At 30.9% G+C, this 25,339-nt stretch overlaps 1 long non-coding RNA gene across 1 annotated transcript; it reads left to right on the plus strand.

Annotated features, from left to right (window-relative positions):
• Positions 1–14,415: 14,415 nt before the first annotated feature.
• On the plus strand, positions 14,416–24,622 carry LOC124356097. The gene is made up of 3 exons (XR_006921797.1): positions 14,416–14,609; positions 23,824–23,877; positions 24,466–24,622. It is a non-coding gene; the product is annotated as an uncharacterized LOC124356097 (long non-coding RNA).
• The last annotated feature ends 717 nt before the right edge of the window (positions 24,623–25,339 follow it).

The following is a 25,339-nucleotide window of genomic DNA, read 5'->3' on the forward strand; positions in this document are numbered from 1 at the left end:
AGTATATTTATCACCTACGGTTCGCTCGTCTCGCGGCTTAATAATGGAGACTTTTGTATTGAGTGCCAGAAAACCCGAAATGGATTCTGGTTACTAGACTTATATTTGCTCATAGAAGTTTGATACTGTCATGCTATGTCGTGTAAAAACGCAACATAAAACGCCTACAAATGAATAAAAATTCATTAAAAATATTTATAAGTGGAAAATAGCTTATAGGTTATTAGCGGAGTTCATTCCTTCAAACTTTGAATAAATAGATTTCCTTGAATTTGCCTTTTCCTTTGTTTAAATGCTTATAATCTGTAAACAAGATTTAGTATTTATTGTATCAACACTAAACGACAAAGGTTATTACTGTAATGTTACCAACTCCAGACATAATTATCCCCAACTAAGGTAAATTAAAATCACGTCATGAATTATAATATATCAAAATTATATTGAAACATTTGTAAGGATATTTCAAAATGTTTTGCAAGAACTGAGTTTTTGAACAACTTATAGTAATATGTTTCAAGTGTCAACCTAAGGTACACATAAAGATCTGATAACACTAATAATGGGATGCAGTTATTAAAAAAATATTGATCTATTTTTGTATGAAGCGATGCTTAATAATCTTAATCGCATTTGAAGGTTATGGAACCAGTAATTACCTAAAAATTTCCTGTAGAACGAAATAATACCTGTATAGATTAAGAAATTTGGCTTCGTCATATGATACCCAAGTAATTACTATGGTCCGAGTTCGCTTAGTAGCCTCTGTGTAACCTGATTACTTTCTATGGTTGAAATTTTAAAATTAGTTGTACCTTATTCAGGTCGAAATGTAAATGAGCGGTAATAGTATAAGCGAATAGAATCAGAAATAACGTAGCTTTCGTGGGAGAGCATGAATGAATGTTAATCTTATGTTCATCTTCCTTTTAGTGCAACGCCTGAAATCTGTCGTTTTCAAATACTTGGCTCCTGGAATCTTGAGTCACGTTCGTTTGAAGAGATGAAAATACAGTTGGTGACGGAAAAGTTAAAAATATGCAACGTACAACTATTAGACATCAGAAGCACATAGACTACAAAATGTGGTTTAATCTATGTGAAGAGGTATTCCGATGTCTCGCCAGTCGCACAATTAAGTGCACTATGATGTTTTACGCAGCCTATTTTTTTACACTTAGCATAGGGATATTGGAAAGGGATGAATCAATATGTATATTAAGTTTAGTTCCAGTTTACTTTTCTCTTAGTGCAGCGTCTGGTCAGAATTCAGACGCTGGACTAGGAGGAAGGTGTACTTGAGCTAAACTCAACAATCACGAAATCATACAGTTACTGGAAAAATAAGAGAACTTTCAGTTTGCTTTGTACTGAACTAAGAAAGTCTTGGGTTTAAAAATAATGAATTACTATTCAATTGAGGAAAGATTTAATAATACTTTTGCCAATACAGTTTGAAGTATACTGCTATTATTGAACTCTACATTTATAATGCATTTAAAAACATGCTTCAAGTATCATCTTAAAGTTTCTTTACATTAGCAACTATGCGTACAACAGTGGGGATATTCAGCTGTAATTAAATGCGTCATATTACTTTTAGCACTTTAAATGACAAAATATTTATTTTACTTTTTACTATTATCAAACATAGAATCCATTTAATTAGCAGTTAAATATAAATAGGATTTAAAATTTTTCAACATAATTTTTTTAATAAAAAAATAATAATTTTTGTTTCGTTTTGCGAGACGAATGCATATACATCGAAATAAATACTTTCATATTTGTAATATTAAAATGATTAAATTTCATAATATTAGTGTACTTGAAATTTATACAAAACTATCGCAGAGATTAATTGTTACGTAAATAAATGTAAATAACGATTTGATCAAAGAAACATTAAGTCAGGAAAGGCTTATCGTATGATCCAGTAGCTGCAATTTACATTAAAGAGCGCCACGTTGTTAACAGGATTATTGGATTACACGCTCGCAAAAGTTGATATTAAAAATTAATGAAACGCAGGCACAGGCTTTTGTTCTGGGAAGCGGAAGTCCTTCTTTTGATCTTTATTAATCAGTAACTATTCTAGTACTGTACTCGGATACAATAAAGGAAATCGATGTAAAAATATCATATTTCCATGCAATAAACAGTATATACTCGTACTACAAGAGAAAAAGTAATATTTAATTTTTGACACATAATAAAAAGTATAACGTCATAGTTTTTAAAATAGAGCGTGATGAAAACATTTATAAAAATTGAATCGGTTTTTGTTAAAAGGGCGTAAATCACATTTTCTTCAAAATGAATTTTATGAAAGAATATTGGTTCTAATAGGTAGACACATCAAACTGAGTTAAAAGGGCGTTCTACTTCCAATAGTATATGGGAATAATAAGCATAAAAACTTTTCGAACTTTTTTAGAAGGGCGTATGTCCATCTGGTGACTTTTTTAAATGGGCGTAACTCCAAAATAATGAATACAACAGATTGTCAGCTGTGGAGTTACGCCTGTTTAAAAAAAACCTCTCCAACCACCTGTGTTTCTTCTTGTATTATTTTCCATCAGTTTCATATCTAATCCAAAAATACCAAAAATAAAAATGCTCGGCTGAAAGGGCAAGAACATGTAAGTCCTATTGGGAAAACAGTTGCATCAAAAAAGCCAGAATTTGATTGCAGGTTAGTACTTATGATTATTTCTGTATATTTTACAAAATAAGCCAATGAGGTTTGTACCTTTTTAAGAGAATACTTAAATCAGTCCCTGAGCATATTACTGAGCTGCATTTGTACTGTGACAACTGGGCAGTTCAAAACAAGAACCAACCATTTTCAAGATATTGTTTGTGACTCACAGACTGTAAAGTGTTTTTAAAAAGTTGAACAGTTTTTCCCAGTTCCTGGTCATAGTTTCTTACCTTGTGACCGGGATTTTGGAATAATATCTAAAGCCCTCAGAAGACATGACCAGTTATTTACCCCTGAGGAAGTAAAAAAAGGTCATTGAGAAGAATTCTTCAATATAGGTAAATTCTCAGTAAATTTAATTACTGCAGATAAAATTCTTAATTTTAAAAACTGGATGAAGCATTATTACAAAAAAAACATGCATTTCAAATGAAACCAGAGGCAAACAGGTTGCTAAGAAAGATAAAGTTTCCTTTCAAATAAGTACGTTATATAATTTTGAATATAACTCTACAAAAAAAGGCAACATTAAAGCATTTACCATGATAAATGGCATTATATGTCACAACTTTTTTATGAGCAAAACAAAACTGGTTTTTCCTCCAACTGAACCTGCTTATCCTCAGAATAAAGTCCCCATAAAACAGGCAAAAATCGAGGACATATTGAGACTAAAGGAATACATCCCTGATGTCTACTCTGCTTTCTACAATGAAGTCTTCCAGTGGCTCACAACCACCAACAATCAAGGTCCAGACAGTGACTACGAGATTGAAACTGACAATGAAAGCGAAGAACAATAGAGAATTAATTACTGAAATAAAAATAGTACTCTAGTTTTTTGTGTGACAGTGTTAATATTTATTATTTTAACTTCAAACTTTTTATGTACATTCATCTATGTTCCCTAAAACTTCAGAAATTCCAAAAATTGTAATATGTTGATTATAATACATACCAAGCTTCTTTTTTTAACTGACTTATCATTTTTTCCCTAGGATTTACGCCTTTAAAAAAAAACCTTGCAAAAAAATAGAAACATTTTGCTTAATTTACAGCACTAAACCAAATCATACCTTAGAAAAATTTTGTCTGAGTTAGTTATTAGTTCCATGTTAAATTTTGTACAATATAAAAAAATTTGTATTTAAAAAAAATACAAAAGTTATAATGTTTTTTATGATTCCTGAAAAGTTTGTATTTGTGGAGTTGCGCCCTTTTAACAAAAATCGATTCAATTATTAGTTGTATTTTTTAGAAAGAAAAATTTATTTACTTTGCAATTTTCTTGTTTTAATTATTGTTATTCACATGAAAAATACTGTCAAAGAAATCCCATGGATTTACATACACCATATTCTTATTCGATTTTGCTAAAACGGAAATTACATTTTATGGAAAGTTTCGTTTGTCTACAGGACGTTCTTGAAATACCGTACGGACAGACAGGCAGAAGTGAAGTTTTTCAATCCTTTCAATGATAGGCTTCGCTAACGAACAAATAATACAGTAACGTTTTATAATTTATTTTCGACAGATTTTATCACCTTTTTATATAAGTTATATTAGTTTCATTAACAATTTTTTTACGGAAATAATAAAAAAAATTTTATTTGTTTAACAAACTACTATACAACACATTTTTATGGTAAAATGTAGTATTTTTATTCTATAATTAGTTCTATATGTATGCAAACTGTCCGTTTAAATATAGCTTATATTATAAAAATTATTGTATCTCCTACTTTAGTTGTAACGTTAGAGATCAAAGTAGCATCATCCTTTCAAAAAGCTGGTTTAAAATACTGAAAATTTCTTATACGACCTTTCTTCTTCTAAGAAGTAATTCAACTAATTGATGAGTAATTACGTCTAAGTGTGTGATTTAGATACTTTATTTAGGTCACGATAGAGTTATTTTCATGGAAGAGTAGTTGGTAGGATAATAATACCAACGGCTTCAGAGTTATAAAACAGTCAATAATTTATTTCTGCAACCACGAACAATAGGCGAGTATGATGTTAGTTACTAATTGCTACTTCAACTAGGATCAACGCCAATTAGCCTACTTTAATTGCACTCTCCGAGTTCTATTATTCTACTGTGTGCATTTAAATTTAAATTTATATTATATTTAAGCATTTCAGGTATATAAAGATGTTATAAACATTTTGCTATCAATAAAACTATACAACGACAATATTATATTTGTTGTAGGTATCTAGAAAATCTCACCATATTTCGGTAATTGACCTTATAGCTATTTAATTAGGATCTTAAAATTCTAAGTGGATCAGACCTCAAGTTAAACTATAGATCCCGTAATTATGCAAGTTTATAACTATTTTTATGATGTAAGTATCAAATTGAATGTATCACAAATATTGCATAACTTAAGACACTCTTTATTGGCTGAGCGTTAATAAAATCTATCGCTCAAAGGACTGGAAAAATATATCTGTCTGTATATCTATCTGTTTGTTCACACAATATCTCAAAAACAAACTGACTTTAGGCTTAAAATTTTGCACAAAGCTTAATTTATTTATAGACAACACTGAGTTTGAATATGGTGCATATCCATGATGTATAGCTGTGAGTTGCCGAATATGTTTACATTAATATTATTTGTAACTAAAATGGCAACCAAAAAAAACTGTAGATAAATTCATTTAAAAACTAACTGATTGCGATAATCTAATATTGTAACAGATATCTTTATTTATATATTAAAAATAAAAATAACGATTGGGAAGGAGGTTTAATTTCAAAGGTCGGTAAAAAAATAAAGAATTTTAGCGCGCTCTACTATTGTAGTACCCTCATAGATTAAAGAACTTTAATTATTTAAACACTGCTATAAATATAATATAAACTCAAATGAATAAAACTGTGCATATATTGTAAATCAGAAAAAATTTCATTTGCAGAATTAAAATTTTGCATAGTACTTTATTTCTACATAAAAAAAACGTGAGCCTTATTATATGTCTAACCATGGATTATGCTTGCGTATTCCTAAATCATATCACTTAATAGGCTGAGAATTTCTTTTGTCTCTGTGATTTTTGTGTAATAGTTTTATTCGTCCACAAACATTTCAAGAATAAAAAATATATATGAAGTTTAGTATTAAGAGGAAGTGCAACCTATATCTCTAAAACCTACTTTATTGTTTGAGGTAAGTTGAAAGTGAACTGCTATCAAGTCAAATCTATTTATCAGTAATTTAAAAATATTTCAAAATTTACAAAAAATTTGCCAAAAAAAGTTCATATAAAAAATAAATATAGGTCAAAATTCTATAAAAACTGATTAGCTGTGTTGCGTGCAAAAATTTTCCATACTTAAAGGACTATTCGTTTTTACCGAATTTGGTGTTTGGATATGTTGTTTATTGAATGAATAGTCAGTAAACATATACATTTATCTTTTTATACTTCACTCCAATAAAAACAGATAACTAATTTATATCATAAATAACTAAAACTCTTGCACGAAAATTTACTTACACTGTGTTAAATAATCACTAAAGTTGTAAAAGAGTTCTGTAATCCAATGGAAAGACTGATTTTATGAAATTTGTCACATTATATTTTTCAGATGTGTGTTAAAATATAAATATAATATGTATATATATATATATATATATTTAATTTATTTCAATAAACATTGAATCGCAAAAAGTATTGAATCCCGGCGGAGCAAGTACTTTTTGCGATTCAATGTTTATTGAAATAAATTAAATTCGGCTATTGCCATTTCTACAAATTTAATGAATATATATATATTTATATCTATAATTTATTGAATTTATATATTTACATTATTACATATATATATATATTATTATATATATATATATATATATATATATATATATATATATATATATTACATTGGCTTGATATATACGTATATTTAGATCACATGTTTAATATCAAAATTCAAAAATAATGATCATTTCAGTAGTTGTTACAATTACTGAATTATTAGTTGGTAAATACTAGCAGCTAATTAGTTATATGGTTAAAATACAACAATGTATTATCAACTGAATATTGAGTTATGCCGATGTAGGTATTTGTTTATATTTAATGAAAAAATGCCCCCTAACATCAAGCTAATATGAATCCTGAATTTAAAATAAATTTGAAACCTAAAAGCATCCAATCAACGCAAGTATTTATTAACTTTTCCAAGAAAATCCGTTAGTTTATGTTGACATGTCAAAAATGTCACTCATAGGGAAATAAATGTTATGAAAATAAAATAAATAATTCAAGCTGCTGTATTAAAAGTCACTCTACATGTCAGAGGTTGGTATCAAAGCAAGGTATGACTATACATGGAGCGGTGTATAATATCAACAGTCTGGGCACGTCCTGTGATGACATCTGAATGTGAATACTGTACTCGAGACCTTCCAAGCTGGAGACTCGGTATTCACTGGCCACAATACTAAGTGTTGAAATCTTAGTTGTCGAACTGAAATCTTATACAGACCGAGTAACCAAAGACAATACACAAATACGATGTGGTACAATGCCTACTGTTAAAGTGTGTTCAATATAAAAATTTAAACACTATATTTCAAGAGGAAGTCTCGGCACCCTTCTTAAGATGATAAACGACAATTTGTAGCTTCATACTTCGACTTAGATACTACAAGTTTGAAATTCTCATAGTTCAATCCTGCTTTCAAAACGTGAACAAAATCTTCTTCTGAAGAGAATTTGGAATCCAAAGTAAAACTTATCAGTGTTATATGTATTTGTTAGCCTAGACAGAAGGGTGCGCTTCCTCTACCCGATTTGACTGGAGAGGCTAAAACAGAACTGACCTTCCCTTCTGAAAAAAAACTTGGCAATTACGAGTGCTCGCTGTCCCACCTCATGTAACTTGACAGGAGGCGGCCCTACCACTAACCTTACTCACTCTGAATATCCTGTCAATCCGGGAGGAAGTGCAAAGGTTGGTTGTATAAAAAATACAATTAGTTTGATTGTTTAACAAAATTTGTATAGTATAATAGTCAGAGCCAAATTTCACTTGCATGACCATGTAACCAGTTTTTAAAAATTCCATTGATGCATTTTCGTAAGAAAGAATTTGATCCTCAGCTGAGGTAAGTTTGGTGAAATAAGAGGATATCTGAAGGTTTAATAATAGAAACGGATAATCTATCTCAGATACAGGGTGATTCATGAAGTTCTCCCCCCACTTCTACAGCACATTGTACTAGTAAAAATAATGAAAAAAGTTTATGTAAACATAGGTCCGAAAACGCTTCGTTAGCGAGTTACAGCTAGCGAAAGATTTCGCCTGAATTCCTGGGTAAAGAGTAAAATAAAGCCATACTGAACTTTTTGAAAGGTTAATTAAGTAAGAAATATCGTGGATTCTTATGTATTTTTACCTGATAAAGCTAATAAAATAGGTTTTTAGAACTGTACCTGTAGTAGTTTTTGAGGGATTCAGGATTAAATGCAAAAAATTGGGGCACGAAACAATGTTTTTTTAAGTTTGATGTACAATAACTTTGTTAAATTGGTAATAAATACATAAAATCAACGAACATTAATTGTAGAGAATTTAATTGTGAGAAAATTGATATAATCAAAGTCTAAAATAAAACAGAAATAAGTACCAAAAAATCTATTTTATTCAGTATAATACATTACTAGTTTTAAGCAAAATTAATCAGGTTGGGCCAACCGTGCGCACCTTTTTATAATAGATGTTCGAAAATGAGGCCATCATTATCAATAAATTTTGCAGCACGTTTGTGTATTGCTTTTGTTGCGTTTCTTAATTTTTCAGGACTTCCCTGTATCTGCACAGCCGAATCCATAATACGGGCAATTAATTCATCACGAGAATTCACTTTTGTCTTGTATACAATGTCTTTCATCCATCCCCAGATGCAATAATCCAATGGAGATAGATCTGGTGTTCTTGGTGGCCAAGGGTGAGGCCCTCCACGACCAATCCAGTGTCCAGGAAATTGATGATTTAAGTAAGCAGAAACGGCACGTGAAAAGTGGGGAGGTGCTCCGTCATGCTGGAAGTACAAATTTTGTCTGAGATGTAAAGGAACATTCTCTAACAGCTGCGGCAACTCTTCTTGAAGGAAATGCAAATAGAACTCAGCATTTAGGCGTCCAGGTAATATGAAAGGTCCAATCAGCCGATTGTGCAAAAGGCCACACCAGACATTGACGCTAAATCGGTGTTGAAAGTTCTGTTCCACTACCTCATGTGGATTTTCTTCTGCCCATGAGTGTTCATTGTGCAAGTTATTGACACCATCCCGAGTGAATTGTGCCTCATCCGTAAACAAAATACGCTTGTAGAGTTGATTATTAATATTCAAAAAGTTGCAAAACTCCAAGCGAAGCGGATCATCCCCTAGCTGTAAATGTTGAACCTTTTGTTTATGAAACGGATAAAATTTGTTTCGATTAAGTGACCTCCACAACGTTGACTGCGAAACTCCTATCCGCCTAGAAATACGTCGTGTACTTACACCAGAACTGCGATGAACAGCATTAATAATCAAGTTGGACAGCTCTTTCATAATTGGTTCTAGTACTTGGTAGTGTTCCTGTTTCCCGAAGAGTACGAAAAGTTCCTGAAATTGTTTTGGTATCTGGAATCCTGCTATTAGGGTAACGTAGTTCATATTCTTCTACAGCAGCTCTAGCATTACCATTACAGTAACCCAAAATAAAAACCATATCAGCGTATTCCTCTGATGTAAATAAGTAAGGCATTTTTTCGCTGAATAAACAATCGAATTATAACTCACAGAAATATTGCATTTAATAACACGATTCACAGAACCCGATCTCCTCCTGTAGCTTGCAAAACACCACTAATACACAGTTCTAACGTAACAGTACAGAATACCATTGTTGATCAGCTGTTATTCGTGCGTTACCAACTTAGAAATTAATAAAACAAAAAACTGCATTTAGATGATTAGTAAACAATAATGGGAAAATGTTTGCTTAATTTATTTTCGAACATTTGATGTAAATTTTTATTAAAAAACATTCAACGTAATAAAACATGATATTTTTATTTACAAACAAATTTATTTAACAGTTAATCTTGTTTTCTCAATTTATCTCATCATTAAGGAACAAACATTTTGTTTTTGTTTTATTTTAACTAATACCGTACGGTATTTCTTTACAGCTAGTAATGCATTATACTGAATAAAATCGATTTTTTGTACTTATTCCTGTTTTTTTTTTTTAGACTTTGATTATATCAATTTTCTCAGAATTAAATTCTCTACAATTAACGTTTGTTGATTTTATGTATTTATTACCAATTTAACAAAGTTATTGTACATCAAACTTAAAAAAAACATTGTTTCGTGCCCCAATTTTTTGCATTTAACCCTGAATCCCTCAAAAAACTACTACAGGTACAGTTCTGAAACCTATTTTATTAGCTTTATCAGGTACAAATACATAAGAATCCACGATATTTCTTACTTAATTAACCTTTCAAAAAGTTCAGTATGGCTTTATTTTACTCTTTACCCAGGAATTCAGGCGAAATCTTTCGCTAGCTGTAACTCGCTAACGAAGCGTTTTCGGACCTATGTTTACATAAAATTTTTTCATTATTTTTACTAGTAAAATGTGCTGTAGAAGTGGGGGGAGAACTTCATGAATCACCCTGTATACTCACATCCTACTAGCAGGCAGATATATATATATATATATATATATATATATATATATATATATATACTCAGACAAAGTATCAAATACATAGTATGTACAATTATTCTGAATACCTTGTAGTTGGTTCTGTTTTAGCCAAAATTTACTTATATATTCTATATTACAAATAATATTCATGGAGTGTCCACAGCCGGCTTTGAAGCCAAAATTGTGAAGTAAACAGTAAACAACTGTTTTATGTACAAGTATAATTGCATTCGCTTATATTGTAAACATAATTGCATGAACGTGTATATAGTAAAGGTTAACTAATAATGACTTTTAGTTCCTTCTGACAGAAGTTGATGGAAAACCAAATCTGTCATATGTATATTCACTTGCACACCTTGTTGGTGGATAAATTTTAACCACAATTGGTATGTTCGTTGTGTATGATAAAATTTTATGTCACCAAACAACTTTTTAAAGATTTAAATTATTAATAAATTCTATTTACTTCTTATTTCACCCTTCATTTCACTCAAATCCATTTACTATAAAGCCCTTTTAAGTTCCGATAACTGGGTTATTGGCTTTGAAGAAAGTTCTGTTCTTTCAGACGGAAAATGGCACCGTCACTTTTCTGGAATATAATTACCCTATCTAAATTATATTGTTTAATTATTTAGAGTTTAAATGAATAAGGAAACCACTTTACTATAAATTAGTAACCACTTCCTAGATTTTCTTGTTTATCTAAAAAGCTATGAAAACACTTTTAATCATTACTTTTGATAGCATTTGCTTAAAGGTAGCAGCACTAACTTTTGTTTTATAACTTTTTCATAGTTTACATTTTCCTAGTAAAGTTAAAAAAATAGGGTGTAGGTTAAGAAAACATATATAAAATGTATTAACCATATGCGAAAACAATTGCTCAATTACATATTGTTAGCAAAACCTCCATTAGGTTTAATTAAAACTGATTACTTATTCATTTTGTATTGAATTCACGAACTATTGAAATCGAAAACTAAGTAAGTAGGTGGAAATAGGGAATAACCTAATTAGTTTCTCAAGCTTTAGCAGAAACTGGTCAAGGTAGGATCACTAGAAAATATATCACTGTAAAGAAAGTATACAAACCGATCAAAAATAAAATAAAATTGCAAGTGATTAATCATAGAGTGACAGAAGTCCTTAATCTGAACACAAACACTCCAAAACAAGAAAGGAGACAAACGCCTCTCTTGTATTACTAATCAATCTAGCATGTACCTGTATATCCAGTTACCACTGTCCTTGTGACCACAGACAAAGATCTACGGGGAGAAGCAGTTAATCTATCAAAGTGAAAATTATTGACAGAACTTCGGAAATATTGACGTAACAGTATGTGTTTAAAGCCTTAATCTTTCAAAATGTCTTCATTATACTTCCTTGAAGTGTATTATATATACAATTTAAATTTTATTTGTAGTTGTTATCTAGTTTTTTTCGATTAATATAAAAACAGTTTTTCCGTTATAAATAAATTGATAACACACTTTTATTTAGTTTTCCACTAGTTGTGCCTTTTCATCCTGACGTTTTATTTGTGGCTTCAACTCAGTTAAGAACTTGTTATACATAATAAATAATGGCAAGTTCCCCAATTTTAAGGACTTCAAGAAACCAATGTTTTACTTTGTCCTAAGTATAACCTCAAAGTGGAAGTGAATAGTCGTAGTCAGTTAAAATATTAATGTTTGAAAACTATCAATACTTGGAATTCGTTTTATTTATATCATATGTTGGCATACATAGTGTGACGTCTGATGGCATGAAAAGTAAAAAGTATCCTTAACACCTAATCAGAAATTACAGGCATTTAAATATATGTTTAGTAATCAAGCCAAAACAACAAGGCTGACGATAGCAATATTATGTTATGTATATATGTATAATTATACAATACAGTATAAACATATGTAAAATATATATATATATATATATATATATATATACATAGGTTTATAATCAGTAAAAATATGTATTTTAAGAGTATGAACAGTGTTTTAATGATTTTAGTGTTAAATAAATGCCAAAAATTATTCTATAAATGAAATATAAACATTAAATTCCTTCCAGTTATATTTAACTAATAATATGTACATGATTAATATCCTTTTGTTCAAGATATTTTGTTTGGTTCTAATTATAAGGTTTTGTTTCAAATATCTGCCAATCCTCGTGGATTATCAACTCTTTTGTCTTTCAGAAACAGTATATATTAGTTGTCTTGAAAATTGCAACGAACATTTTATTTTAATCGTAAAAGAATTGTTCGAACTGAAACCCGATTGCACCACATGAAAGAATATTTCCATAAGTTGTAGATTTATTTAAAAAGGCCTTAGTTATGTTATACTTTTAAATAATTATAGATTATTCTCTCTCATATATTGACGGACATTTCCTAATGAATGAAATTATTTAAATAGAGAATATAACAGACAGGTGATAAATTTGACTTGGAATAAATAAATAACGCCTTGAGACCCTTCCTTATTCCTATATTATTTTAAATATCAGAAGTTTCACAAAGACAATATCTTTCAACAACACTACAATCAACGCATGCTTGTACTCTAACCCATGTACAAGCCATTACACAGTACAACCAAAGTTTGATCGGCCGTTTAATTGGCTCCGGTTGTACATCGTTTAATCAAAGACCCTTGTCACCGATCGCGTGTTATTTCTTGTTAAACTTTAACTACGAGATAATTTCTATTCGTTCAAGCAGTTTTGATTTATGTGAAATATTAATTTACGCAATTGTTCAATTCATGATAAAAGTTATTGTATGATGTAGTATTTTTTTTTAATTTTGATGTTTAAGATAATTTATGATCGAATTGTAGAACACAGTTCCATAATTTGTTATGTTATTAGACCCAAGTTCAACTTACGTTTGATCACAAGAAATTATTTAGAAAAAGAAAATCTAAATACATAGGAAACAATATTACATGTACTGAATAAAAGTAGCAAATTTAAATTCCTAATTGATTTCCTTCCAACCCCACTGTTATTTGTAGAATGTGATGTAAAAGCGAAATAGACTAGTTGATTTGTCAATTTATTTTGGTTCTTTGTCCGTTTAATAAATATAGAATAATATTATAAACTTGCTTATTTAGTAAATTATTAACATTTCGTTGGCTGAGCATCAGCAAAGTCTATTACTCGAAACTAAAATGATTATATTTTTATCTGTCTATTTGTCCGCACTTTACCAAAAAAATGTACTGATCTATAGGCTTCTAATTGTGCATGAAGGTTTATTCTTATATGAAAAAACACTGAGGTTCCATGATGGCGCTGGGATTTTGTGTAAGATTAATTTTAGATTGGTCTTACAGGAACCATTATGACGACTATGAATTAGCAGAATAAATAAATTTTAAAATAAACCCACTATACTTGTAAGAGATTTTAATATGTGATAATCAACACAACTATCCCAATACATAAATAACCATTTTATGGCGATTTTTTGTGTAGTCTTTAATATTTTAAATACTGATAATGTACAATACATTGAATATAAACACAATATAATGAAAACTTTTTAAATGGATCACGTGGTAAGGTATCTCCCTGCAAAATGAAATTTGTTTACTTGAAATTGTGCGTGATACTTAATTTCTACATATACATGAATGAAAAGTAGTATGACGATGATACACAACCATGGAATTAGGCAGAGTGTAGTTAAATTCATCACCTAGCAATTTCTCTTTTGTTTGAAGGGGATGTAAATAGTTATTTTCCGTATGTTTGTCCGTCGTCTTCCATATCTAAATAAAGAAATCATCTATGTAATTTAAAATTAAAATTAAATTATCCGAAGCCTGTTAAGCGACACGTGGTGTGGCGTACTTTTACCATGTTTCATTTGGAGAGCCTATCATAAATCTATATTTAGGAAAAAATGAGCGTTGGATAATTTAATTTCTTACTATAGTGTTGAAGATAAATAGCTCTGAACTGCTTTCGCGTCACTTCTGGATAATTTCTCGGTCCCGTCAACCGTCCTCCCAGCCATTGGTTTTAAATTACATATGTGTCAAGCCATGAACATCTACGTCTCGTCAACCATCTCGTCAACTATATCGTCAGAATTAGCGTAAAGCCATGATCGTCTAGATTATCCCTCCGCCTCGTCGTCTATCTCGTGAGTTGGTAGTCCTGAATAACTTACACATAAATCCATGATCATCTGTATCATCCCTCCATTTCGTCAACCATCTCGTCAGTCTATAGCCTTGAATTGATTATGCATAAAACAATAATCTTCTGGATCATCCCTCCGTCTCGTCAACCCTCGCAGCTTGAGTCTAAATTAACCTTAACAATTATCACTTACTCCTTCCCAATTAGTGCATGAGACATTTAACATTATAACTTAACCATATGAAATATTTTTCACAGTGATGTTACAGTATGTTTTATCTAAGGCCTAATCGCTTGGGCTTTTTTAAATGCTATATAACTCATACCTGTTTATAGAGACTAACATGTGGAATTAAAGTATTCGACGATACTAAATTGCAGCTTACTTCCATGTGCACTATTTCAATAAAATATCAAAGTTTCGAAACAAGGGTTTGTTCTAAAAATGTCTATAATACAGAAAATAACATCTTCTGAGCAAGGTATTTTTATAAACCTGGTATGCTATAAATTGTTTAGTAAATGTCTTTTAATTAAGTAAAAATATCATTAGAAGTTTTATTTTCATTTACTATATTATATGTAGTAATTAGATGTTGAAAATGTGTAAAGAGATATTCATAAATTATGCATTTTAATGCAACCACAATGCATTTTATGAAACACTCGGTTAAATTAAAAGTTTAAATTGGAAAAGTTGACCAAACGATTTATCAAACGGACGCTGCTGTGTTTTATTTTCAGCGCACTTTGCGCTAAGTTACACATATTAACTTTCTGTTGGACTGTTCAGTGACATTAGAATTCGAATGTGGATTACCAAAATGAAGCCGATATACTTCAGTGCGAAATGTTTTTTCACAGTATATGGGAACTTTTTTTACTTCTGTGGGCTTTAAGATTTTATTAAATAAATACATGGCTATTGACACACACATATTTACGGTTTTAGACATTTCCATTAGTAGTTTCAGATGCTCATATTAGACTATCACTGAACAATTATTCCAGATTGGTATGAGTTGTCATTATTGATGAAAGAGACATCAATCTTGAAAGCCGAGATGTAATTAGCGCGGTGTTGGTTGAAAGCTTTATGGCGCTGTCTTACCACTATTCATAACTCACGTTACAATTCAGCTGATAATTAAGCAGTAGATAAACTTTTGGTGCTTTGTAAGGTAAAACTTCCTTAGGTATGTATAGTCTTTTTTAGGTTTTGAATATAAAATACAACACAATTTTTGTGCACACTGTTTTAATCAAAGTGTCCTGTAGCTATTAAAAGCTAGGAGTTCGGAGCCAGTCAGCATTCTACAAGCTAACAACCAGTATTTGTATGAGAATGAAATTCCTCTTGGGAAATTAAACAGTGCTTTTGTGAGTCTAAAAAGGAGGGCATAGAAGGTATTAAAAATAAATTTGACTATATTATCATATTTTAAGTTCTACACGATACAAACCCTAAGGAACAATAATAATAGTAATATAAACTACCATACTCTACTCAGCTAATTAGTAGAGTATGGTGAGAGAGTATACCTTGTGTTAAAATCCTCAGATGCTTTTATTTGCATGATTAGTTTTATTTCACCTAAGCCTTTAAATGAGTGTCACACAATCTGGATACTGTTAAAAGTCTGCTACTTCTACCCAAAATGGGTAGTTGTAAGAGTTGTAAGGGTTGTTGGGAAGTTGGAATATTTTAAACAGTAATCAAAATCATATGCATCTTTTTAAACATCATGATAATGAACATTGTAGATGTACATAAGAAGGGTCTCACAAGGAGTGGTGAATTGAATGTCGCTGGATCAATCCAAGTGGTATCTACTCTCTTCAAACCTCTTTATCCGGTAAGAGCAGCTGGATAATATATTGTAGTGTATTTAAGACTGGCAGTCCAAATACATTCAACACGCAGAATTAGGTGTAAACTTAACCCTCCAACTGGCAGTCATTTTTTCCTGTAGTGGCGGCATGTTTTCGAGCTTCGTGCAAGGGTTTTTTTAAAAAATGTATTAAAAATATAAATTAAAAGTAATATATATAGAAGTATATATTTTTTTGTTCAGAATTAAACATATAATAATATTAGTATTTAAATTTGGCCTTAAAAAAATGTTTAATAAATATTTTTTTTCCATGAAATTCAAAATTTACATTTTTTTTTTTATTTGAAGAGTCGAAAAAAGTTTCATTTTGTCATTACTCAAAACTTTTGCGACAAATTTTCGAGAAATTTATTTATTCTAAAATATATTTATTTGCACTACTGCAATATTTAACAATTCACCACACACTAAACACAACACTAAAACACAAATAAACCTACTAAAACTTACTAATAAACACGACTCGTCACATCAACAACATGGCGGTCACAATGAATTGCATCATCTTCTTTTACGTTCCAAACTACGAACTTGGTACGTTGCAACTACAATACAAAGAGGAATAAAACTATAGTAATCCTTAGGCTTTTTTCCCCGAATCCAATGGTGCATGAATCGAATCGATACGTTGCCGGAGTATACTGTAATGAGTGATTATGCAAGGGAATGTTTGTTCATCAAAGTTTTGACGAACAACAATCAACAATGGGTTGTTTTCATCAAAATTTTGATGAACAACAGTTAGAGGGTTAATCTTACTTTTCATGTTGTTCAATCCTCAATGTCCATTATCCCATGTTATACCACATGGTTCGTTGGACCAAAGACCCTATTAATAAAAAATATATTGAGGTTTTGCTCATTCGACCAAATATCGGTGGAGTAATCCAACCAACTCGCAAATAGTATGCAGATGATTTCTTTAGTAAAAATATTATATATTTTGGGCCTAAACATATCCTATTCATGTTCGTTATTTCCTTCTTCAAAGAATAGCATGATTTTGGCCACTCAGAAGCAGATTCGGGTATTTGACCTTACGTGTTTAAAATTAATTTGCTGTACAGCCTTAACATACCCATCATACTAATCAACTCATTAGCTGCCTTTTTGCATAAATTCTATGTCATTGATCAGATTGTTTTATATGTTAGGCCCAGATATAATAGACCAGAATAATACAATCATACAATAAAACCCTCGTAACCCTTTTAAGACTAAAGTAGAAATAGTAACGCATTTAAATTAACTATGGCTTCTAACTTAACTGATTGTTATATTTTCTAGGTAGTTCTCAAATTTTCCTGAGGGCATATATTTCTATTAATTGTGACAAATTCCTAATGAGAGAACATTGTTTAAAGGGCTCTGTCTGTTGGTTGAGCCTAGCGATGCCTTGAGGGGCTTATTTCTGTTTATCAGCCTCTCAGTCCACACGTTATCTAGAGAATGCATTGACCTATAGAATATGTATGTTACACCATGGGTCTTGGCTGGCCGTAACGAAAATTTGTACATTGTTATTAGAGGAAACCATGATGGCAACGAGAAATCCGCAAAAGTAATACATTTGGGAATAAACTGAATATAATCATATAAAATAATAACACACGCAGTCTAAATATTAGAATGAAACGAGCTACAAACTTGAACATTTCCATACAGTCTCATCAAATTTTGTCACGTGACACGCGGTCTGGAGTAGTACTATCTTGTATATCGTTCTCTTACATGTGTGCTCTTGATTGTAATGATTCCCCTAACATGAAACTTCATTACCAGGTTATTTACTAAATTGTATAATTTCTACTTACATCTTGGATTCTTGTAAGGAAGACTGTTTTCATGATGTGACGATAAATTTTGTTCATTTCTTGTTGTAACTGTAAGTCCATCCGAGACATAATGATAATATAAACAATTTTCTATCAGTTTCACCAAGTTCCGATTAATAGAACTAAATACTGCTATGAAGCCTATTTTGGTAAAGGAAAAATATTTAATATTACAACACGAACTTGCAGTTATCATGTGAGACGTGTAATTAGAACAGTTTCACTTAAAGAAATATATTAAAGAGTAAAACTGTGTAATTATGTTAATTAATTTTATTCTCGATGTACTGAACATAGGAAATTATGTCATGAGTATGATAAATAAATACTTGTTGGCTTCTTAACTTTTTAGATAACAATGGTACATATTTTTTGCTGCTATTATTTATTCATAGAATATTATTGGAATAACGGTAAATAAGGTACCTTACTAAACTTAAAAACGTCTGTTTTATCGATTTGTTTTAAGATTTCTAAAAATAAGGTATTTGTACAATCGAAATCCAACATAAAACACTAATTTGTGTGTCAATAAAACTCAGATGACCTGAAAGTCTCCGTGGACATAGCTTCGGGCCAAATAGTATCCAACATATCCCAAATCAATAACTCCCAGCGTGTACAGAGCTATTACTATTTTGTACAATCGAAATCCAACATAAACACTGGTTTGGGTGTCAATAAAGCTCAGATGACCTGAAAGTCTCCGTGGACATGGCTTCGGGCCAAATAGTATCCAACATATCCCAAATCAATAACTCCCAGCGTGTACAGAGCTATTACTATTTTGTACAATCGAAATCCAACATAAACACTGGTTTGGGTGTCAATAAAGCTCAGATGACCTAAAAGTCTCCGTGGACATGGCTTCGGGCCAAATAGTATCCAACATATCCCAAATCAATAACTCCCAGCGTGTACAGAGCTATTACTATTTTGTACAATCGAAATCCAACATAAACACTGGTTTGGGTGTCAATAAAGCTCAGATGACCTGAAAGTCTCCGTGGACATGGCTTCGGGCGTGTACAGAGCTATTACTATTTTGTACAATCGAAATTCAACATAAACACTGGTTTGGGTGTCAATAAAGCTCAGATGACCTGAGAGTCTCCGTGGACATGGCTTCGGGCCAAATAGTATCCAACATATCCCAAATCAATAACTCCCAAGGTGTACAGAGCTATTACTATTTTGTACAATCGAAATCCAACATAAACACTGGTTTGGGTGTCAATAAAGCTCAGATGACCTGAAAGTCTCCTTGGACATGGCTTCGGGCGTGTACAGAGCTATTACTATTTTGTACAATCGAAATCCAACATAAACACTGGTTTGGGTGTCAATAAAGCTCAGATGACCTTAAAGTCTCCGTGGACATGGCTTCGGGCCAAATAGTATCCAACATATCCCAAATCAACAACTCCCAGCGTGTACAGAGCTATTACTATTTTGTACAATCGAAATCCAACATAAACACTGGTTTGGGTGTCAATATAGCTCAGATGACCTGAAAGTCTCCGTGGACATGGCTTCGGGCCAAATAGTATCCAACATATCCCAAATCAATAACTCCCAGCGTGTACAGAGCTATTACTATTTTGTACAATCGAAATCCAACATAAACACTGGTTTGGGTGTCAATAAAGCTCAGATGACCTGAAAGTCTCCGTGGACATGGCTTCGGGCGTGTACAGAGCTATTACTATTTTGTACAATCGAAATCCAACATAAACACTGGTTTGGGTGTCAATAAAGCTCAGATGACCTTAAAGTCTCCGTGGACATGGCTTCGGGCCAAATAGTATCCAACATATCCCAAATCAACAACTCCCAGCGTGTACAGAGCTATTACTATTTTGTACAATCGAAATCCAACATAAACACTGGTTTGGGTGTCAATATAGCTCAGATGACCTGAAAGTCTCCGTGGACATGGCTTCGGGCCAAATAGTATCCAACATATCCCAAATCAATAACTCCCAGCGTGTACAGAGCTATTACTATTTTGTACAATCGAAATCCAACATAAACACTGGTTTGGGTGTCAATAAAGCTCAGATGACCTGAAAGTCTCCGTGGACATGGCTTCGGGCCAAATAGTATCCAACATATCCCAAATCAATAACTCCCAGCGTGTACAGAGCTATTACTATTTTGTAGAATCGAAATCTAACAGTGACACTGGAGCAGACAGTCTGAAGTTCAATAAAGCTCAGATGACCTTCAAAACTGTAGATAAGTAATATAAAGATTTGTTTTATGCCACATTTACTGGATTGACGGCTGTAAGGAAAATGTTATTTGTATCTGTGTTTGCAATAACGTTAGGCGTTAAGTTAAGATTTATCATAAATGTCAGTTAGAATTCTGCGTCAACAATGTAACAAACAAAAGGTGTTATTGCTATATCGTATATGCTATACTTGCAAATTATTCATTTAAATCATATAAACTGTTCATAAATTCATTGCTTTATATCATCCGTTGTGCAGGATTTTACTGTAAAGCGGGATGAAGTGGGAGAAAACTCATTCAAAAAGATTGCTTGCTGGCAGCGTTTCTTCGCTGATATGCCGAATTTGAGTTGCGGAGGCCTCAGTACAGTACATACGAAGCTTATGAGTGTGGTTCAATAATAAATCTAACACAGTGGGTTACAAAACGACAAATGACGCCAAGAAACTGCCAGCAGTGTTGAAAAGCGACGTAAAATACATTAGTTTTATACAATTTCACCTCCGATAACTCCAGGTAAGGAAAGTAAAATTAAGGTTTGTCAGAATACAAAAATTTAAGGTAATTTATTACGTTCAGAATCTTAAAATAATAAATTGTACAACGTTCTATTTACATGTAAATGTGACCACTCTGAGTATTCAATTACTGCAGACTTGTAAATTTTGACTTTCCTCTCCAGACCACTCGAATGAGTTTCACATCATTCCATACTTAATTTAACTGGAAGTAGTGTTGAAACAAGGCATTTAAGAACTTTCAAACTAGCGTCTTTAAAGTGCCAGTTTAATCTAACCGTAATTTATTTAATAGCATTATCCATTAAACACAACGTGTATATTGTAAAAGTATATTGTTAAACGTCTTTATAGTTTTTTGTGTCATTATTACGTATAAAAAATGAAACCAGTTAAGTTGATGTACGGAGATTTGCAAGACGGTTAATAAATTACTATTATTATAGCGTAAAATATAACTGTAATTATTTTTTGGCTCAACTAGTGTTTCCAATACAAATACGTTTAATCTATTAAGGTGTTTGAAGTAATGTTACGCTCATAGCGATTCCGTAAGTTTGTGCTACTGAGTAATATCACGCATAATTATTTGGTTCATGTTTTATTGTTTGCTCTGTCTTAATTTTACACTAGAAACAACAATAGTATTTTATAATGAATGTCAGTACTTTCTTGTACCTCTATCTTGAGTGTTTGCACATTGATGAAACCGCGTTAGTCACTCAATGGAAGAGATATCGCGTGTTGCAGTTGCATGTTACCAATACTGGAGTATTTTATAGTTTTATTTCTTGTGGTTATTGTACCATGAAAATATCCAACCCACAAATTGACGATTGGCTTCGAGTAAGTGATTACAACTTGAACACGGGAAATGACTTAGGCAAAAAAATACACAAATCAAAAGAGACACTATAAATACATTTATAGAATATAATAACATATATGAAAACTCTACAAACTTTTTCTATACAAACTCAAAATAAACCAAACAACATAAAACAAACAGAAAACTATTAAATTGGTTTACAGTTAAGTCTAATGTAATTATAACAAATTACTACAAAGTGAAGATATAACAAAATACATGTCAATGTTTAAGCATTTTTTCAACAATTCAAGAGTTAGAACAACTAAATATGAAGGTATAATTTTTAAAGACAAGCAAATAATGTTATCGTGGTCAGTGATTGGTTAAGGCTTAAACTATTTTAAACAGTATAGATATGAGTATTCAAAATCTATTCAAAATTTAAGGATCCAAATTTAAAAAAAATAAGCCTTGATATTTTATCCATATGAAAGTAATCCACGTTTGTACAAACAACGTGTTTTCGTGTATGAGTTCTTAAAAATACAATGTCTTAGTTAACTTGACCCAGTACCGCTATTCAATCCCGTTGATTTCACTAGGGAATGTATGCAGTTATAACCTTGCAATCTCCGTTATGTACAACTCTGAATAAATATATATCTAAGAAGTAGTCTCACTGTGCAATATGTATAATATAACATCATGTACAATTCTAAATCTATAGATTGAATTTATGAAACAAGTTACGAAAACCTGTTCTCATAAATGAAGAGCTTTATGTTTTTTCTAAGCGCTCATCTCGAGAATGGTAGGACCATTCCTTTTTAATACTCTTTGGGGTACGAGAAATGTTTATACGTAGAGAAAAATCGAAAAAAATTTCTCAGAACAATTTAGATTTTTCGTGATTCGTTAAGTTTGGAAATACATAGTGTAATTTAGTGAAATATTCACAAAAACAAGATAAAAACAACGCAGATTTTTTAATTGCAATTACATAATAATTACGACAAAATTACGTAAATGTTCAATAATTTGTAGACTTTTGATTTATTATGACAATCCAAAATTTGTATATTTTCTCTATAGCGTTCTATAACCTTGTTAAAATGTATTTTCATTTATTTGCTATTTTATTCATTACATTTTACATACATTTAAACATTATAGTGTTTAAACACGGTATATTTATAGAAAATTAAATCCTTACAAAAAAATATAATTATTCGAATACCGATATGTCGCCTTTTTACGTTTGAAATATTTATATTTATGTAATACACGGAAATTCGACATAAATATTTTAAAATGGTAAACTATAATATTTAATAATACAGACAATGTATTCTAAAATAGTTTATATGCCTTCATAGAGAGAAGCTAGTTGTATTACATACTACATTATTGTTTCCTTTTAACTTTAATAGAATGCAATTCTAACACAAAAATAACACGTGATGACTAATAAAGTATATAAATCAATTTAAATTGCAAGGGCCACTATATAAGAGTCTTTGCTATGAAGATATTATATACAATCCTGTGTTAACATACCTAAACAGTTATCCTACTAAACTGATGCAGAACACTTTCCTGAGCTTCCCGTGATTATTACCATTTTTTATATGTAAACGGTTTTTAAGTAAAAGAAAAAACCAAAATTAGTGTTTACATTATACGCTAATAATTTTAGTTATTTATCTTACAATGTACATATTTTTTGATATATTGATAACATATCAAATATCTGAATTTATAAACGATTAAAAGTCGATAATTCTACTTACCTTTACTATTTGTAACAATTAATAAATATTTTGTTTTAGAAATGATAAAAAAACATATTTTGAATAACATTTTAAATTAGTTAATATGAATTAGTTAGTAAAAGTAAAGTACTTTATTCACCCCGTAGGTCCAACTTTTCTACAGCAACTATCACTACCGCTGTGGCATACATTTTATATAGGTAAGTGAGTTTAGCGTTGTGAAAATAGTTGTACGAGTAGTATATATACGAGTACATAGTTGTACTCATATATAAGTACTAAAAATTGAAGTCAAACTGTTGGTAGTTTTAAACCAATTTGACTTTAATTTTAATATTGTATCAATGGTGTACCTTACGTCATACTTTTTATTTTGTAGATTAAAAAGTGACACACTTTTTTATTTCTAAAAAAATATATAATATATATGTATATATATATATATATATATATATATATATATATATATATATATATATATATATATATATATATATATATAATTCGAAGTGAATAGGATAGTTCTGGATAGGTGTCCTTAGAATGTGGCAGACACTTAAAAAATCATTTGCATAAATTTAAGGACAATATGCTGTAATTTAACAACTGTTTCATTCTATAAAAACAATTCTCACAATTATGTAACAGTTTGAGAGAGAGAAAGAGAGTATCTAAAAGTATGGATAGATACTGTAAAAACTAAATAGTGTGTATTCATTCTTTAAACTCACACTGTATATGTATTTACATAATCTGTTATCTGTATTCATTATGTGTTTGTATTCTAGGTCAGAGTTCTCGTGTCTGCACTGAAAACACACCCGCACACAACGAAGCATGTCGTAGAAAGTGTTGGGATGGCAACAGCAACGGGGGTAGTTGCTTGAGGGGAGAATGTATATGCACGTAGACACACGTTGCCTTGCCCTTTCTTATATTGCAAATATGAATTTAGCTACAGTAGATTAAAATTTGTAATTAAATTTAAAGTTCTTTCACAATTTAACTACCCTTGTATTCAATTATTTATGCGCCATTTTTTTAAATACGACAAGTATTATTGAAAACATAAGTGTATACGAGTGAATTCAACATATTTAAAGATGTCTATTAATTTTCTTAGCAACGTTTCGATACCGTGTGAAGTAAAAAAAATATTACTACCCAAATAAATATAAATAAAAAATCTTTGTTGGAAATCATTCCACATTTAGAAAATTTTAAATCATTAACAGCCAAAACTATCGAAACTTAAAAATTACTAATGCAACTGTATTAGTGCTATAAAAAAACAGACATCCTGATAAAAATCTGTCGTTTATGAGTACTTGTATAGATGGAGGCCGAAAATAGCGAAAATAAAAGAACAGTTTATTTATTTCTTAATCTAACCTTGTTTCTAAATCGCCTACCTTTTAGAGAAATAAATAAGAGCTGATAGCAAAAGGTTTATTTTACTCATAAATGTTCTATTTCTGCTTCATATCATGTTCTTTTTGTTTATCCACATCATTCTTGCTCTTCCTAAGTAACCTTGAGTGTTGTCTTCTTTTCTTTACATCTTACCGAATGGATCTTTCTGCCTTCTACACTATCACAATATTGATCTCCAACAAAATCTTGATTTGGTTAGCTCCTGGTTTCAGTCCAACATGTTGCAAA

Source organism: Homalodisca vitripennis, chromosome 1 (genome assembly GCF_021130785.1).
Source record: "Homalodisca vitripennis isolate AUS2020 chromosome 1, UT_GWSS_2.1, whole genome shotgun sequence".
NCBI classification, from domain to species: Eukaryota; Metazoa; Arthropoda; class Insecta; order Hemiptera; family Cicadellidae; genus Homalodisca; species Homalodisca vitripennis.